At 48.4% G+C, this 19,318-nt stretch overlaps 1 protein-coding gene across 7 annotated transcripts in view; it reads left to right on the top strand.

Moving 5' to 3' along the window:
* Positions 1-19,318, top strand: part of veph1 (ventricular zone expressed PH domain-containing 1) — a 403,802-nt gene that overhangs the window by 72,236 nt on the left and 312,248 nt on the right. The window lies entirely within an intron of this gene.

Genomic DNA, 19,318 nt, shown 5'->3' with positions numbered 1-19,318 from the left:
GACATGACAGTATACAGCGTGGAAGAAGCAGTTGGTCCAGGAAATGAAGAACTTTACACTGGCTACAGGAAGCTCAGAAGTGTCCACAGAGAAGAAAAAGAGTTGGAAATCTCAACTAAAGACAGCGAACACGAGCAGTTAGGAGAAGACAGTCACTGAGGTTGCTCCAAGGGATTCGGGTGAGGAATCCACTATGCCTCTCCAAGAAAAGATCAGTCAGATGGAGTGTAAATCTCAGTCTGAATGGCATAGCAACACCATTTAGCATTGATAGAAGGGCCGACGCAAATATGATTTCTTGGAAGTCATTGCTGCAAGAAAATAAAACACCGACCGTAGGGAAGTCTAGGTGTCGACTGGTGGACTACAATGGGGACACGGCCGTCACGGAAGGTACAAGTCGTCTGTTGGTGAGGCATGAAGAAATTGAAATGCCTCTAGACTTTGAGGTGGTCAACTTTGAGCACATATCGGTAATAGGTGTGCAAGCTTGTACAGCATTGGATCTAGTCTGGAGAGTATATGCGACAGATACGGCGATGGATCAAGGAAGTAGAATATTGGGAAAGTCTAGCATGTTTATTTGAAGAACCGGAAAAAGAAGTCTAGGAAAGTCTAACCACTGTAGGTTATAGCTGAGACACCGATGAGGATGATGAGCAACGTGAAGTGGACCAGGAAGGTCGAGACATGTTATTTGCAACCAGTGAAGTAGCAACCGCTGGTAGCATTCGAGTTGTATAAGAATGTACAAAGGCTGATGATAATGGTGCTACAGTGATCAGGTCACTGGAGAGCACAGCGATGAAGAACAGCCTTAGCACACTGGGCTAAATCGCTGGCTTTTATAGACGACCAAGGCAAGCCAGCAACACGGTTCAATTCCCGTACCAGCCTTCCCGAACAGGCGCCGGAATGTGGCAACTAGGGGCTTTTCACAGTAACTTCATTGATGCCTACTTGTGACAATAAGTGAATTTCATTTCATTTCAATAGGGAGATGAAGACTTCTTGAACAAATTGGCTCCAGGCATGGAACACCAAGAGTTCGAGTATACATTTGAACATCCAACAGGAACTGATGTTGCAGAGCCTGGTGGTACATCAGAGAATCCTGAGGGCACGGGTGGTAGACAAGTTGAATTTGAATCGATAAGGCATCAAGGAACTGATCCTGAGCGCACTAAGAATGGTTAGGGTACCACAGAACATACTCGAGAGCTATGACAGCGATACCACTGGACAATTCAATGACACATGGCACTTGCATGGCAGGAAAGTGTTGGAATGTGCAGTTATAATTGAGAACCAGACCAGGGACTGCAGTACAGCGTGTGCAACACAACTACCATTCAAGGTGGAACAGACGTGTGCGTGTTGACAAGGCCAAATTCAAGGATAATGGCACCAATGTCAAGAAGAACGGGACATTGTTTAAGAAACAACCACATTTCAATGGTCGGGAAGTGGTGATTCTTGCTGTTCAACCAGATACCAAGCAGGTTTGGAAGGCACAAGAAATATGAAAGCAACATCACGTGCACAGAAAGAGACCAAATCAGACGACGGACATGGTTCAACCATTCGAACTTGACTGATTGGACTGTTGCTTTGTTGGTGATGTGACCATTACTGCAGTGAAGATTGAGTGCTTACTCAAGGTTATGGACTGTAAAAGGTTTGAACAGTTTAAAACAAAAAATTGTTAGCTATTATGCAAACACTTGTACTGACAAGACAATGATTTGCTGTATTTGTTGTTAACAATCTCCATTTATCTTAAAGACGAGAATTAGAAAGATAAGGGGTTAGTAGGTTATGTTATCATTGACACTGCATGCCTGATTAATACCGCATGCTATAAGAATGTAAGAAAAATTCTTAAAGTGTAATAATTTTTCTTTAGAAAAAAAGGGGGATGTGGTATTATCTTACATGAAGGTAATGTAAGGGTTAATAAAATGTGTACAGACAGACACTAGAGGGAGCAATCCTCAAAGTATATAAGGGATGATGCTGAGCCTTGTGGGGCAGAAGGTTGGAGTAGGCGGTAGGAACAGGAGCTGGCTAGGAGTACTGAAGGTAATCAGAGAGAACAAGAGAGTAGTTAATGAGTTAGTGAGTTTGATGTTAGATGAGTATAGTTTGTGTGTTTAATCAATTGTTAGTTCTGAGGGATTAAGTGTCAAATCCAATTGTAGTGTTAAATAAATAGTTATGTTAGTTTGCAAGACTCGTTCTCTGACCACCTCTACACATCAAAGCCACCTAGTTAGAGCAAGGCCGAGAGTAACACATAGGCAAGGTAATTTACAGCGATACCCTATAAGCTGGAGATTCCAACAGCAAGAAGGTTCCTCCCAACCTGTTCCAACTTTGCGGTCACCTGAGAATCACCCTCCAGGAAATTCAACTAAAGGAAACCTCACAGGCTGCTGTGAACATTACAAGACCATTGCTTTAGTTTTAAAGCATTAAAACCATCCAAGAAATTACAGGTCTGTCACATGGGAACCAGAGATTGTTAACCAGAAACCTAGATAATCATAAGCTTTTCACAGTCCATTACCTTCGTCTGTATCTAATCTTTGTAAATGTGAGGTGTTGAATTTAATTCAGAGTAAATGTGTAAGAATAAATAATCCTCTGTATTTTAAAACTGACCAAAGGTTTGCTGCTGAAATTATTTAATTGGGCAACACACTCAGAGAGTAAGAAAACACAAACCTCTTCCATTATAACAATTTATTGATTACAGGATGTCAGGAAGCACAAATATTCTGCCTGGGCCACTTCCATAATTCAATTCATTAAAAAAAAATATTTCAGGATAATGAAAAGATCTGCCTATATAGTTATAGCTCTTAGAAACATAGACACATAGAAAACAGAGGGCATTCAGCATTTTGAGCCTGCTCCACCATTATTATCATGGCTGACCATTGAGTCAATACCCTGATACTACGTCCCCCCCTCACACACAATCCCTTGATCCCCAGAGTCTTCTCTTAATATGCTTTCTGAATTTTACTGAGTATCAAAAATATTTAATACTTCACAAGTGAAACCTTCATTTCAGATGGCAATGTTCACATGGTGCCACGACATATAACTACTATGTATAAAAGAGGCTTTGTTCAACTTGAATCTGTATACAGATGTGATAGATACAAGAGATTGTGTCAGTAATTGGGTGCCTCAAGCTGCACAATGTTTGCACAGTTTTTGTGGCATTGATAATGGGGACTTCGACTTGATTTGATGCTTTCACGTGTGAGCAACCTTACATTGACACACTACTTCAGGCCTTAGAGTTTTCTGCTTATTTCCTCTCCTGACCTATGGGCAAAGAAGATGGTATTCGCTCTATAATCACTTTCATACAGGTTGTGGTCTCAAAAATGGCTGCCCTCCTCCGCTGTACCTTGTTGTGTTGGGCGCTCTGGATCCGTGGAACACATACAGGTCACCCACACTTGAAATAGTGCAACACTATTTTATTGAGTCATTAACAGTTTAACATCCTCTCACTGTGGGTTAACACGATACTAGCTTTAACTAAAGACCTTTGCCTTGTCCTAACCAGTCGATGCACTCAGCACATGGTGAATGTCTGTGCTGCAGGCTGTTAGCTCTGTCCTACTAGGAAGCTGCAGCTCGAATGAGCGGGAACTCTGATGCCCCCTATCTTTATATTGCGTGTGCTCTAACTGGTGATTGGCTGCGGTGTTGTGTGTTTTGATTGGTCCCACTGTGTGTCCATCAGTGTGTGTGTCTGCATCATGATATACTGGTGTATATTATGACATACATCTTCCAGCAGAACTTCCAAACTGTCAGCACCAAAGGACACTGTCCTGCTCAAATTTCCCCTCCAACTTTGCATAATTCTTCTCAGAACCATAGAATAGAACCATAGTATTCCTGTAGTGCAGAACGAGGCCATTTGCCCTTTCGGATCTGAAGGAGCACCAAACCTAGACACACTCCCCCACCCTTTCCCTGTAACCCCACATAACCTGCACATCTTTGAATGGTGGGAGGAAACCGGAGCACCCGGAGGAAACCCACGCAGATACGGAGAGAAAGTGCAAACTCTACACGGACAGTCACCCAAGGCCAGAATTGAACCCATGTCCCTGGCGCTGTGAGGCAGCAGTGCTAACCACTGTGCCACCCTGCCACCCAAAACAAAAAAGTCCATCCAAAACCATGAATTGTTTTGATATGAAGCAGTCGCCCTGTACCAATGCTTTCAGGATTGCTCAACCATTCTATCTATAATGCTTAAGGAAAATATGCAGTGTGTACATTAATATTATTACAATCGCCTAGCTTCTGAATTCTGGGTGCTCATTTCCCCTTTCTAGTTGCATAATGATTCACAGGAGTGCAATGAGAAGAATATCTGATTCCATTTTGTCACGACACTGAGTCAGCCATATCAAGCTCGTTTTTTTAAGGGACAACACAATATGTAGAACAATAATTGTCATGCTCAGTGCTTAGCCTCTTATATCCAGCTGTGTTAATGAATGGTAACTGTTATAAATTGGCAACCAGTTTTAAAGGAGCTGTTTTCAGTTAAGACAAAAAATGAGAGTGAAATCGATGCTGAGATCAGCAGCATTGAAAGCAAGATATTAATGAACAGTTTAAAAAAATGTATATAATTCTTAGATTCACAGTCAGTAAAATGGCGTTTTAATGCAAGTCAACCATTAAAAATAATCTTTATTGTAGACTTACATTAACAATGCAATGAAGTTCCTGTGAAAAGCCCCTAGTCGCCACATTCCGGCACCTGTTCGGGTACACGGAGGGAGAATTCAGAATGTCCAAATTACCTAACAGCACATCCTTTGGGACTTGTGGGAGGAAACCGGAGCACCCGGAGGAAACCCACGCAGACCCGGGGAGAAAGTGCAGACTCCGCACAGTCAGTGACCCAAGCCGGGAATCAAACCTGGGACCCTGGAGCTGTGAAGCAACAGTGCTAACCACTGTGCTGCCCATAGTTCAGAGATTCTAGGGATTTGCTCTTAAAGGATGCGGTTAGTTGGGGATATGACGGAAGTAGATGTATTGCTTCAGTGGTTACAATAAGTATTTTTGAAATGCTAGGTGAAAGAAACATATTGAATCTTTCCAAGCAGATTGGAAAGTTGATATGACAAGATGATACAAAGTCAACTGAAAATATTCGATCTTGTTTCTCCTTTATTTGTACATTGTGAATCAATGAAGCTGAGCTAGAGATACCATTGAATCATAAAATGGTCACAGTACAGAAGGAGGCCACTCAGTCCGTCGCACCGGTACTGTCTTCCTCGAAGAGCATTCACCTAATATCACTCCTCAGCCTTTTCCCTATAGCCTTGCAATTTTTTTGCTTCAGACGATGATCCGGTTCTCTTTTGAAAGCCTCAATTGAATCTGCCTCCAACACGCTCCTCGGCAGTCCCTAACCACGTGCTTTGTTAAAATGTCTCCCCTCATATCACCATTGTTCCTTTTGTTAATTTGTAAATTGGAATCCACTGGTTCTTGATCTATCCACAAATAGGAACAGTTTACCCCTATCCAGTTTGTCCAGACAATTTTATATACCTCAAATTTCTGTCCCTGGGGTCTTAGATTCCAGTGAAGACCTGATGCTGGCTAGTTAATTGCTTGATGTTAACTTAATTTGGCCAGGTCTCCCTCACAAAAGTGACCTGATATTTCCACCGAAGACCCCTGTCACCAAGATTAAATCCAACCCACTATTTCCAGAGTAATTAAAGTTACCTACTTTCTAACAATGCAGGTTAGGTTGAGAATATATGTCATATTTCTGTTGTTTTGAGCGTGAGAATCCGTATTGTAAATGCAGTTGTTTCTCGATTGCCCTTCTTGGTTACATAACTACCATAGCTGAACTATATCAGGTCTTTTCTCTGAAACTGGCCACAAAGAGTTGCGCCTGCCTTTGATTTTCTGCCTCTCATGAAGAGGTTTAAGGCTTGCACTTTTTCAGTTGGGGCAGTTAAGATTGTGGACAGTGGGTTAAAGGTCATGGGCATAAATTGTTATCCATCCACTCCCACAGTGCAACACTTTGGGCACGATTCTCCGGAAAGATTTATAAGTGTGGTAACGAGCAGGAATTGCCGCGAGCCTGCAGGCACTTGGCCCACCAAGGCCCGCAACGTTATTCAACGTTAATTGGTCCACTAAATGAGATCCCAAGGGCTTCTTGCCACAAATGAAAGCTCACCAGCCGATTCACCGGCACCGTGCTCATAGCCCCCCACTAACAAGGTCGAACAGCACTTAAGCAGCACTTGCTCAGCCAACCCCAGCCAGCTGGCATCAGGCGGTTCAAAGGGAGATGTCAGCAACATTCCAGCAGATCTAAGGTCAATTGGAGGAGTCACAGAGGCTACGGGTGCAGGAGATGTCGCCGCCAATGCGTGGCACTGAAGCCAGAACTGCTGGGGTGGCGACGCAGTGGAGAGCCTGGTGCATGATGTTGGCGCCAGTCGTGGAGGTGTCCAAGACATCGCGCAGTTGGTGAAGGCCATGGCTGAGGGTTTTGACAGAGTGGGCAGCATGATGGCACAGTGGATGGCACTGCTGCCTCACCGCTCTAGGGTCCCGGGTTCAATTCCGGCCTCGGGTGACTGTCTGTGTGGAGTTTGCACTTTCCCCCTGTATCTGCATGGGTTTCCTCCGGGTGCTCCGGTTTCCTCCCACAGTCCATAGATGTGCAGGTTAGGTGGATTGGCCATGCTAAATTGCCCCTTATTGTCCAAACAAAAATGTTCGGTGGGGTTACTGGGTTACGGGGATAGGGTGGTGGCATGGACTTAAGTAGGGTGTTCTTTCGAGGGCCGTTGTAGACTCGATGGGCCGAATGGCCTCCTTCTGCATTTTAGGTTCTATGAACGTCCGACTCACTCGGGAATGTGGCCCAGTACCAGGCTGATCTTCATGAGGTTCTGTGGTACATGTCCCACTCTCGGGTAGGAATGGACGAGGCGCAGCGGAGCTTGTCCTAGTCACAGGTGGGCATTGCCGAGGTGCTGCAGAGCGTGGCCCAGTCACTGAGGAGCATCGCCGAGGGCGTCAACACAATGGGGAGCCATCAGGGCTGGCAGAGCCAGATGAGGCAAGCGAAGTCGGGGCTTGAACCATCTGCCTCTCAATCCCAAGATGAGCCCCAGGACCCTATGGGCACCGACCGGGAGGAGTGGACGCTGGGTGCCAACCCGGACCTGTCCCATCGAGTGGCGACGGTGGCCACCAGCTCCCCGAGTTCCACCCTTCTGATGAGGCCGTATCTCACAGTCAGCACCCGGAACAGGGCGGCACGGCTGTGCATGTGCTGTCAACAGGTGAGCTTGAGCCCTCCGGTCCCAGAGTACACCCGTCAGGGGCATCAAAGACGATGAGATGAGGTAAACAGCTGGCTGCCTCCACCTCTGTGCATCCTGGGGACACACCGAGACGTAGTGGTAGAGCTTGGAGGGCCAAGCACATTGAGGATCACTGAGGGCACTGGGAGAGGGGGAGGGCTTGGAAGGGGGTAGGTAGTGGGTGTGGGGCATGGCAGCATTGGGAGAGTGGCGAATTGTTAACACAATAAACAATCTTGTGCACAACCAGTAATGATGATTCTGTTACTTTCTTCCGTAATGCGGGCCAACTTCCGAACCCTTGGCCCATCTCTCCAGGCATCTCCCCCTCACCCCCGGGCACACTGCGTGCAGGTGATGGGTGTGAGCGACCACTCAGCAGACAGGTAGGGGTCAGACTATGGCACAGATTGAGGAGCACGGTGTCGACTCAGTCCCAGCACCCTGGAGTGATGTAACACATACCCACTCCCGACCCCCATCTCCCATCCCCCCAGGGTAAGATAGCGAGGATGGACCAGGCCATGTCCTGAGTGAATCAGATGAGTATGAGGGCCTCATTGGCCCTCCGGGCTTGCCGGACCCTCACTGCTGCCGCCTGTCCCGCAGCCTCCTGTTGGTCCTCCGGTTCATCCCCGGGATTGTCCTCCAGCCCATGCTGGTCCGGCGCCACCTCATCGTCCTCGTCCTCCTCGCAGATGGCCACACGTTACTTATCACCAACCTCCATCTCATCACCTCACTGCTGTGCGAGGTTGTGGAGGACAGAGCAGACCACCACAAAGTGGGCAACCCTCCGGGCGGTGTACTGCAGTGTACCTCCGGAGCGGTCGAGGAGTCCGATGTACCCCTCAATCACAGCCCGGGGGCCACACGTGCTTTGTTGTAACTTTGTCTCCGCTAAAGTTTCCGGTCTGGGTTGGTCCTCGAAAAGGCCGGGGATGACAGACTGCCGCAGGATTAACTGTCATGGACGCTTCCTGGGAAGCATGCACACACACGTATGATCGTCATGTGGTAGTCGCTCACGGATGTTGACAGAGTGGAACATTTTCCTGTTAACGTAGGGCACTCCCGGATTGCCCAGTGAGTGCAGGACAATATGCGTGGCATCTATGACTCCCTGGACCTGGGGCATCCTGGGGATGGTGGAGAAACCTGCTGCCCGGGCATCTTGCTGGGCTTGGGCCAAGTCTCTGATGACATGGCACAGGTGTCGCACCGTCTCCTAGTTGAGGCTGGGCCTCCTGTGGCACGCACTTGTCTGTCATCTGTTCGAATGACCAGTAATACCTGTACACCCTGAGTCCTCCCTGGTCTGGTGGGCGGCCGGACCCTCAGGATATGGGGCAGGGTCTAGCATGTGGCCAGCCGCCTTGAGCACCTGCTGATGCTGCCGTCTCCAATGTCTGGCTGCCTGGCCGAGCAGCAGCACCACTAGGGCACATTTTGGGTCCAGAGTCCCTGCCATGGCATTGGGGGAGGCAATACAGAGAATCAACTTGTCGGACTACATCCTTCAACCAGACGAAATCGAAGTCCTCAGCAGAGGGCTCAATTTCTGCACCACCACCAAAATGGACCCCATCAGTCTTGCGGCAGACACTGAGGAATTCATCAGGCGAATGAGTCTCTGGGAATTCTTCCACAGACCCCAAGAGGCCGACAGCGAACCCAAGCAGACTACCGATGAACCGGAACAGCAGACCGAGAGATCTGCGGTGTGGCACCCGAAGAGGAAAGAGTCTAATTGGACCCCTCCGGAAGGCCGCTGCCCTAGATTCGACATGTATGCTCAAGCCGTCTGGAGTCGCGTCAGTGCCTGATTCATCAGTCACATTCACAAGACAGCCCCTAACGTCACCCAAGCACAACGCAACGCCATCCGCGCTCTCAAGACCAACCGCAACATCGTCATCAAACCAGCAGACAAAGGAGAGGCCACCGTCATACTGAACAGAACAGACTATTGCAAAGAAGTATACCGACAACTCAACAACCAGGAACACTACAGACAGTTACCCGCAGATCCGACCAAGGAACACATCTGCCAACTCAACAGACTGATCAAGACCTTGGATCCAGACCTTCAGAGAACCCTACGTGCTCTCATCCCACGTACTCCCCGCATTGGAGATCTCTACTGCCTCCCGAAAATACACAAGGCCAACACACCAGGCTGTCCTATCGTTTCAGGCAATTGGGCCCTGTGGTGAGAACCTCTCTGGCTACATCGAGGGCACCTTGAAACCCATCGTACAAGGTACGCCCAGCTACGACGACATCTTCGCAGCCTTCAACATGTCATCCATGAAGATGAACATCTTGCCAAGGTCATTCCCACTACTTGCCTTCAAACAACCACGCAATCTCAAACAAACCATTGTTTGCAGCAAACTACCCAGCCTTCAGAACAGCAACCACGACACCACACCATGGCAATCTCTGCAAGACGTGCCAGATCATCAACATAGATACCACCATTACACGTGAGAACACCACCCACCAGGTACGCGGTACATACTCGTGCGACACGGCCAACGTTGCCTACCTCATACGCTGCAGGAAAGGATGTCCCGAAGCGTGGAACATTTGCGAGACCATGCAGACGCTGCGAAAACAAATGAACGGACATCGCGCGATAATCACCAGGCAGGAATGTTCCCTTCCAGTCGGGGAACACTTCAGCAGCCAAGGGCATTCAGCCTCTGATCTCCGGGTAAGCGTTCTCCAAGGCGGCCTTCAGGATGCGCGACAACGCAGAATCGCCGAGCAGAAACTTATAGCCAAGTTCGCACACATGAGTGTGGCCTCAACCGGGACCTGGGATTCATGTCGTATTACATTCATCCCCCACCATCTGGCCTGGGCTTGCGAAATCCTACCAACTGTCCTGGCTTGAGACAATTGACACATCTTTAACCTGGGGTTACCCCATCTCTGGATCTGTAAAGCCTTAATTACCTGCAAATGCTCGCATTCAAAGCATTGTCTTGCATCTTTGAATTTGTCTATATATATGTTTCTGGAACATACCTCTTCATTCACCCGAGGACGGAGCAGTGCTCCAAAAGCTGGTGCTCTCGACACCCGCTCCTAACGTCACTTGGACCGAATGCTGGTCCCCTTACCATGGTAATCGCCCTACCTCCAGCCGCGGACATTTCACTGGAGCTGTGAACCATGCCCTGGGTGTTTGGATCTCGGCTGCTGCATGTGTGGTGTTGCCTCCCGCAGTGTCCAGGCATCACAGTGTGATTGGGATTCTAGGCAATGACTCCCACATGTTATATGGCCCGCCCACCCATGGGAATCCACTTGGGATGTGTGAAGTGCTCACTTAAGCATGATTGTCAATTCCCTATTAGCAGTAGCCTTCAGCCAGGGGCCTAAGCGGTCGGTGGGGGTTACGGGTGGTCGCTGGGGCAGACGGGCAGGGACAAGTGTTTCCCCCAGAATGGGCACATAAGATCCAAGGGTTGGCATGGTGGTGCCACGAGCGGTTGTCCCCTAGTCGTCGTCCCCAGCTCCCCCCCCCCCCCCACCACCCTCCCAATCAGCTATGGATCTGGTGGAGTGACTCTAACATCTCCCCTGAAAGTCCCTATCGTCTCAATCAGCTCCAGGTACCTCTGTACCACAGACTCAACATCAGGCGGGGACCCAGCTGGATCCTGGGATCCAGCAGACCTCCGGCTGCTGTCTCACCTGGGGGTTCCTGCCTCCACTTGATGTGCATCATCAGCAATGTGGTGCTCACCAGATTGTGCCCTGAAGCCTGTCCACAAACATTTCACACTGAGGTACATATATCTGCGCTGGTGGAGGGTGGGGATGAGAGCTGTGCCGCGGCTATAACAGTGGCATCCTCGGAGATCTCCTCTGAGATGTTCTCCCCGGAGTCAGGAGAGGAGGGCCACCCGGGATGGGCCGTCGCCATCGGCTGGTTGACCTGCGGGGGAATGGACATGTGGTCAGTGGGAGGGATGGAGCAGTCAGTGAGGCAATCACTACTCACGTTTGACAGGTTCCCCCAGGTGGAGCCTGGCCGTTCCTTACCTCTGCGGCGTCTGCCAGCCTCCGCGGGGTGACCGATCTGTCTTCGGCCATCTCCAGGCACGCTCCTCGAAGGACGTGAGGATTCTTAAGTCCGGCACCCCTCCGCCAGTCTGGGCCCCCTCCTGACGATTATGGGAGAGATTTTCCTGAGGAGACAGAGAGGGCATCGTTAGCCACATGCGTGGTTCGGTGTTGGGGATGTGTGTGGGTGAAGGAAGGGTTGGGGGGTTGAAGGAGGAGGGGGTGGAGGAAGAGTTAAGGGTCGCATGGGGAGTTGGGGGGGGTGGATGCTCCCTTGAGGGGGGGAGATGGAGGGCATTGGTGTCTACTAACCCGTGCTGCCCGGTGTAGTTTGTTTACTTTTTTTCAGCGCTGAAGGCCAGTCCTTCTGGTCACACTCCCCGAGCTGACGCCACCTCATCTCTCTGCCTTGTGGCTGACTCTCTGGCACCCACGGGGGAACAGGACTTCCCTTCTTGCCCCCCCACGTCAGCATCCCAATCTTGGGGCCGGTCTCCTCGTCGCCATTATTGCGAGCTGGCTGGGGTTGGCTGAGCGAGAGCAGCTTAAGTGCTGCTCGACCTTGTTAGCGGGGGGCTGGCGAGCGCGGGCCCGGAGAATCGGCGGGCGAGCCTTCATTTGCGACAAGAAGCCCGTGAGTCCTCGCTAAGTGGACAAATTAATGTTGCATTGCTTTGCCGGCCTCGCTAGCCGGGCGTTGGGAAACTCGTGGCAATTCTCGCTCGCTACCACACTTCGAACTTTTTACAGAGAATTGTGCCCATTGGTTGTGTATATCCATTATTGTAGTTAAGTGTACTATTGGTGTGTATTGTAGTCTTTCTTGTGTGTTTCCTTTTAAGTTTATAAATATTCTTTATTAATTGATTATAACAAGACTAGACTGTTCCTCCCTGGTTTGAATATCTCTTCTCTGATTATACTAAATTTAAAATATACACTAAGAAGAACAAGTGTTCCAAGTTGCTCTTCAGAGTTTTGGGATACCCTCTCATTTAACATCAGCGTGGTTATTAACACTGCGACCATATCCCTGCAATATGCCCCAGTGCACATAATGCCCATTGTCGTTGCGTGTTGTGCTCTGCAGTTCTAACACGGGATAAACTACTGAACAGGAGGAGACTGAAGCAGGTACACTTACCTCACGGAGAAATCCACAGGATGACTCCGATGGGAAACCTAGACAGGCGAGGATGAGGAGTCAGACAGAAGGAATCTTCAGGGTGGCAGGGAGGAACAACAGGCAGGTCTTGAATCAGCCTTTTTTCAACAAGTCTGCCAAGGCTTACCTTTCATCTGAGACCAAGGGCACCGCCTCAAAGAACAAAGAAACTTACAGCACAGGAACAGGCCCTTCGGCCCTCCAAACCTGCACCGACCATGGTGCCCGTCTGAACTAAAAACCCCTACCCTTTCGGGGACCATATCCCTCTATTTCCAACCTATTCATGTATTTGTTAAGACGCCCCTTAAAAGTCACTATCGTATCTGAAAAAAGAACAAATAAAAGTACAGCACAGGAACAGGCCCTTCGGCCCTCCAAGCCCGTGCTGACCATGCTGCCCGTCTAAACTACAATCTTCGACACTTCCTGGGTCCGTATCCCTCTATTCCCATCCTATTCATGTATTTGTCAAGATGCCCCTTAATTGTCACTATCGTCCCTGCTTCCACCACCTCCTCCGGCAGCGAGTTCCAGGTACCCAGTGTTGGTACCTCTGTGTAAAACACTTGCCTCGTACATCTCCTCTAAACCGTGCCCCTCGCACCTTAATCCTATGCCCCCCAGTAATTCACCCCTCTACCCTGGGAAAAAGCCTCTGACTGTCCACTCTGTCTATGCCCCTCATAATCTTGTAGACCTCTATCAGGTCACCCCTCAACCTCCGTCATTCCAGTGAGAACAAACCAAGTTTATTCAACCACTCCTCATAGCTAATGCCCTCCATACCAGGCAACATCCTGGTAAATCCCTTCTGCACCCTCTCTAAAGCCTCCACATCCTTCTGGTAGTGTGGTGACCAGAATTGAACACTATACTCCAAGTGTGGCCTAACTAAGGTTCTATACAGCTGCAACATGACTTGCCAATGAAAGAAGCATGCCATGTGCCTTCTTGACTACCTTCTCCACCTGTGTTGCTCCTTTCAGTGACCTGTGGACCTGTACACCTAGATCTCTCTTGACTTTCAATACTCTTGAGGGTTCTACCATTCGCTGTATATTCCGTACCTGCATTAGACCTTCCAAAATGCATTACCTCACATTTGTCCGGATTAAACTCCATCTGCCATCTCTCCGCCCAAGTCTCCAAACAATCTAATTCCTGCTGTATCCTCTGACAGTCCTCATCGCTATCTGCAATTCCACCAACCTTTGTGTCGTCTGCAAACTTACTAATCAGACCAGTTACATTTTCCTCCAAATCATTTACATATACTACGAACAGCAAAGGTCCCAGCACTGATCCCTGCGGAACACCACTAGTCGCAGCCCTCCAATTAGAAAAGCACCCTTCCATTGCTACTCTCTGTCTTCTATGACCTACCCAGTTCTGTATCCATCTTGCTAGCTCACCCCTGATCCCATGTGACTTAACCTTTTGTACCAGTCTCCCATGAGGGACCTTGTCAAAGGCCTTACTGAAGTCCATATAGACAACATCCACTGCCCTACATGCATCAATCATCTTTGTGACCGCTTCGAAAAACTCTATCAAGTTAGTGAGACACGAGCTCCCCTTCACAAAACATTGCTGCCTCTCACTAATACGTCCATTTGCTTCCAAATGGGAGTAGATCCTGTCTCGAAGAATTCTCTCCAGTAATTTCCCTACCACTGACATAAGGCTCACCGGCCTGTAGTTCCCTGGATTATCCTTGCTACCCTTCTTAAACAAAGGAACAACATTGGCTATTCTCCAGTCCTCCGAGACATCACCTGAAGCAAGTGAGGATCCAAAGGTTTCTGTCAAGGCCTCAGCAATTTTCTCTCTAGCCTCCTTCAGTATTCTGGGGTAGATCCCATCAGGCCCTGGGGACTTATCTACCTTAATATTTTTCAAGACACCCAACACCTTGTCTTTTTGGATCTCAATGTGACCCAGGCTATCTACACACCCTTCTCCAGATTCAACATCCACCAATTCCTTCTCTTTGGTGAATACTGATGCAAAGTATTCATTTAGTTACCTCAGTTACCACTTCCTCTGGCTCCACACATAGATTCCCTTGCCTATCCTTCAGTGGGCCAACCCTTTCCCTGGCTACCCTCTTGATTTTTATGTACGTGTAGAAAGCCTTGATATTTTCCTTAACCCTATTTGCCAATGACTTTTCGGGACCCCTTCTAGCCCTCCTGAGTTCCTTCCTACTTTCCTTATATTCCACACAGCCTTCGTCTGTTCCCAGCCTTCTAGCCCTGACAAATGCCTCCTTTTTCTTTTTGACGAGGCCTACAATATCTCTCGTTATCCAAGGTTCCCGAAATTTGCCGTATTTATCCTTCTTCCGCACAGGAACATGCTGGTCCTGAATTCCTTTCAACTGACATTTGAAAGCCTCCCACATGTCAGATGTTGATTTACCCTCAAACATCCGCCCCCAATCTAGGTTCTTCAGGTCCCGCCGAATATTGTTATAATTAGCCTTCCCCCAATTTAGCACATTCACCCTAGGACCACTCTTATCCTTGTCCACGAGCACTTTGAAACGTACTGATTTGTGGTCACTGTCCCCGAAATGCTCCCCTACTGAAACTTCTACCACCTGGCTGGACTCATTTCCCGCTACCAGGTCCAGTACAGCCCCTTCCCTACTTGGACTATTTACATATTGTTTTAAGAAGCCCTCCTGGATCCTCCTTACAAACTCTGCCCCATCTAAGCCCCTAGCACTAAGTGAGTCCCAGTCAATATTGGGGAAGTTGAAGTCTCCCATCACAACAACCCTGTTGTTTTTACTCGTTTCCAAAATCTGTCTACCTATCTGCTCCTCTATCTCCTGCTGGCTGTTGGGATGCCTGTAGTAAACCCCCAACATTGTGACTGCACCCTTCTTAATCCTGATCTCTACACATATAGCCTCGCTGCCCTCTGAGGTGTCCTCCCGTAGTACAGCTGTGATATTCTCCCTAACCAGTGGCGCAACTCCGCCACCCCTTTTACATCCCCCTCTATCCCGCCTGAAACATCTAAATCCTGGAACGTTTCGCTGCCAATCCTGTCCTTCCCTCAACCAGGTCTCCGTAATGGCAACAACATCATAGTTCCAAGTACTAATCCAAGCTCTAAGTTCATCTGCCTTACCTGTAATACATCTTGCATTAAAACATTTGCACTTCAGGCCACCAGACCCGCTGTTTTCAGCAACATCTCCCTGTCTGCTCTTCCTCTGAGCCATACTGGCCCCAGGCCCTAGTTCTCCCTCAATGCTTCCACTACCTCCCCCGGCAGCGAGTTCCAGGATCCCACCAGCCTCTGTGTAAAATAAATTGCCTCGTACATCTCCTTTAAAACTTGCCCCTTGCACCTTAAACCTATGCCCTCTAGTAATTGACTTTTCCACCCTGGGAAAAAGCTTCTCACTATCCACTCTGTTCATGCCCTTTGTAATCTTGTAGACTTCTATCAAGTCGCCTTTCAACCTCCGTCGTTGCAGTGAGAACAAACCAAGTTTCTCCAACTTCTCCTTGTGGCTAATGCCCTCCATACCAGACAACATCCTGGTAAATCTTTTCTGTATCCTTTCCAAAGCCTCCACATCCTGCTGGTAGTGTGGCGACCAGAATTGCACACTATAATCCAAGTGCGGCCTAACTAAGGCTCTATAAAGCTGCAACATGACTTCCCAATTTTTATACTCAATGCCCCGGCTGATGAAGGCAAGCATGCCGTATGCCTTCTTGACTATCTTCTCCATCTACATTGCCACTTTTAGTGACCTGTGTACCTGTACACCAAGACTGCTCTGCCTATCAATAAATACTCTTCAGGGTTCTGCCATTTATTGTATATTTTCCATCTGTATTAGACCTTCCAAAATGCATTACCTCACATTTGTCAGGATTAAACTCCATCTGTCATCACTCCGTCCAATTCTCTAACCGATCTATATCCTGCTGTATCCTCCGCTATCCGCAATTCATGTAGAAATCCATGTAGACAATATCCACTGCCCTACTCTCATCATCATCTTCGTCACTTCCTCCAAAAAAACTTGAACAAGTTAGTGGGACACGACCTCCCCTTTACAAAACCATTTTGCCTCTTGCTAATACGTCCACTTATTTCCAAGTGGGAGTAAGTCAAGTCTCGAAGAATTCTCTCCAATAATTTCTCTACCACTGACGTGAAGCTTACTGGCCTGTAATTACCTGGATTATCCTTGCTACCCTTTTTAAACAAAGGAATAACATTGGCTATTCTCCAATCCTCTGGGACCTCCTCTGTAGCCAATGAGAATACAAAGATTTCTCTTCAGGCTCCAGCAATTTCCTCCCTTGCCTCTCTCAGTATTCTGGGATATATCCTATCAGGCCCTGGGGACTTGTCTAGCTTAATGTTTTTCAAGACCCCAATACCTCCTTTTTGATCTCAACATGACCCAGACTATCTACCCTCCCTTCCCCAGATTCATCATCCACCAAGTCCTTCTCTTTGATGAATACTATCGCAAAGTATTCATTTAATACCTCACCTATTTCCTCTGGTTCCAGGCATAGATTCCCTCCCCTGTCCTTGAGTGGGCCAAACATCTCCCTGGCTCCCCTCTTGCACTTTATATATGTATAAAAAGCCTTGATTTTCCTTAAACCTGCTGGCCAATGACTTTTTGTGACCATATTTTTAAAAATTTATTTTATTACAAACATGTATCAAAACAGGTTACAGCAAATAAACACCCCGGGAGACATACTTCCCAACAATCAACTATACAGCCTGTACAGATTTTTCCCCATTTTCGCAGGAAGTCGTACAGGTCACCCAACCAAGCCGCTACCTCCGATGGAGATGCCAACCGCCACTCCAGTAAAATTCACCGCCATGCAATCAGAGAGGCGGAAGGCCATGACATTGGCCTTCCGCCTCTCCATGAGCTCCGGCTTCTCTGAAACCCCAAATATCGCCGCCAAAGGGTCCGGGTCCACCTCCTCCTCCATTATCCTAGCTAAGACCGCGAACCCTCCCGCCCAGAATCGTTCCAATTTTTTGCAACCCCAAAATATGTGTGCATCATTCGCTGGCACCCGCCCACACCTCTTACCCCATCTGCTACCCCCTGAAAGAACCTACTCATTCTCGCCCGAATCATATACACCCTGTGTCACCTTAAACTGTATTCGTGATCCCTTTTGGCCTCCTTTCTAAACATTAGAAAACCCATGCCATGAACACAATGTCACCTCACTTTAATGAAGTTTGCTGCCCTGACTGTCTATCACAAGGAACTGTGAGACCAACACCGAGCATTGGACCAAAGTCTTGATGTATCTTTATAACATAGGTTCAGTCATTACAAAAACATAAATGGTTGATACATTGAATCAAATTAAACATTACATAGTGGAAAAAACTAAAGTCAACAGTGCAAACCTCCTGTGCCCACTTTGCCTTAAACTTAGGTTCGCGGGTGCTACGTCTCGGTCTCCCCCCCCCCCCCCCCCCCCCCCCCCCCCACTGTTGACGGGAGCATTTAAGGCAGATTGCTAACTCTGCCATCGTGTTGACCCCAATGATCTTGGCAATCATTGTGTAGCTGTTGGGCCTGAGCCGGTACTGCCTGGGAGGGTGCCTCCAGCACCATGACTGGGCACTTCTCAATTGCTAAGGCCTCTGAAGATGGCATAGTGACTGGCAGTGGGATGGACGGAGGAGCTGCTGCCCCCATTCAAAGTGCCGTGAGAGGGAGAGGAGCCCACAGAGATGACGGGTAATTCCTCCACTGGTGTGAGGTATGACTGTACCTCTTTGATGGATGGACATCCACCTGAGAGACTGGTCCCGCATCACCTACCATTCTGGCAGTGATCTCCTGAGGTCATGGCCTGTGTGAGGGCTTGCAGGTCTGAATGCAACCCCAGGAATTCCTGTTTCTGTTTCTGGAGCTGCCTCTCCATGATACTTGCCACTCTCTCTCAATGGTAGAGGTTGTGCCCTCAGAGCTCAGGGTCAATGCAGTGCTCATGCTCCTCCTGGACTCCTCCATGACCGAGACCATGACTCTCAGACACTCTGGGATCTCCATAGTCCTGGTCACCATCAGTCCTCTGAATGTCGGTGTCCTGGGCACTGTCTGCCTTTGCCATCTGCTCAAGCAAGCGTGATGTACCCTTACCTCCTCTGGTATCAATGGAGGGTCCTGTCTGACTCTGGAGGAGGGCTCATCTGAGGAAGGTGGAGAAAGCTGTCATTGGTACCGGTAGCTGCAACGCTGCTTTTCACAGTAACTTCATTGCAGTGTTAATGTAAGCCTCCTTGTGACAATAAAGATCAATATTATTAGTATTATTACTCTCAACTCACTGTTGGAATTCTTTTAGCCATGTTTGAACCCTGGCTGCAATGAGGTCATGAACTGAGTGACCCTGACCGAACCCAAACTGAGAGTCAGTGAGCAAGTTATTTCTAAGCAAGTGCTGCTTTATAGCAGTGTTGATAACTCCTTCCATTACTTAATAGATGAGCAGGAGTGGACTGATGGGATGGTATTTGGCTGGGTTGGATTTGTCCTTTTTGTATACAGAACATACCTGGGCAATTTTCCACATTGCTGAGTAGATGCCAGTGTTATAGCTGCACTGGAAAATCTTGGCTAAGGGTGCAGCTAGTTCTGGAG

Source organism: Scyliorhinus torazame, chromosome 14, assembly GCF_047496885.1.
Source record: "Scyliorhinus torazame isolate Kashiwa2021f chromosome 14, sScyTor2.1, whole genome shotgun sequence".
Classification (NCBI taxonomy): Eukaryota; Metazoa; Chordata; class Chondrichthyes; order Carcharhiniformes; family Scyliorhinidae; genus Scyliorhinus; species Scyliorhinus torazame.
The sequence above is the reverse complement of the archived record's forward strand: the minus strand, read 5'-3'. Positions and strand labels throughout refer to the sequence as shown.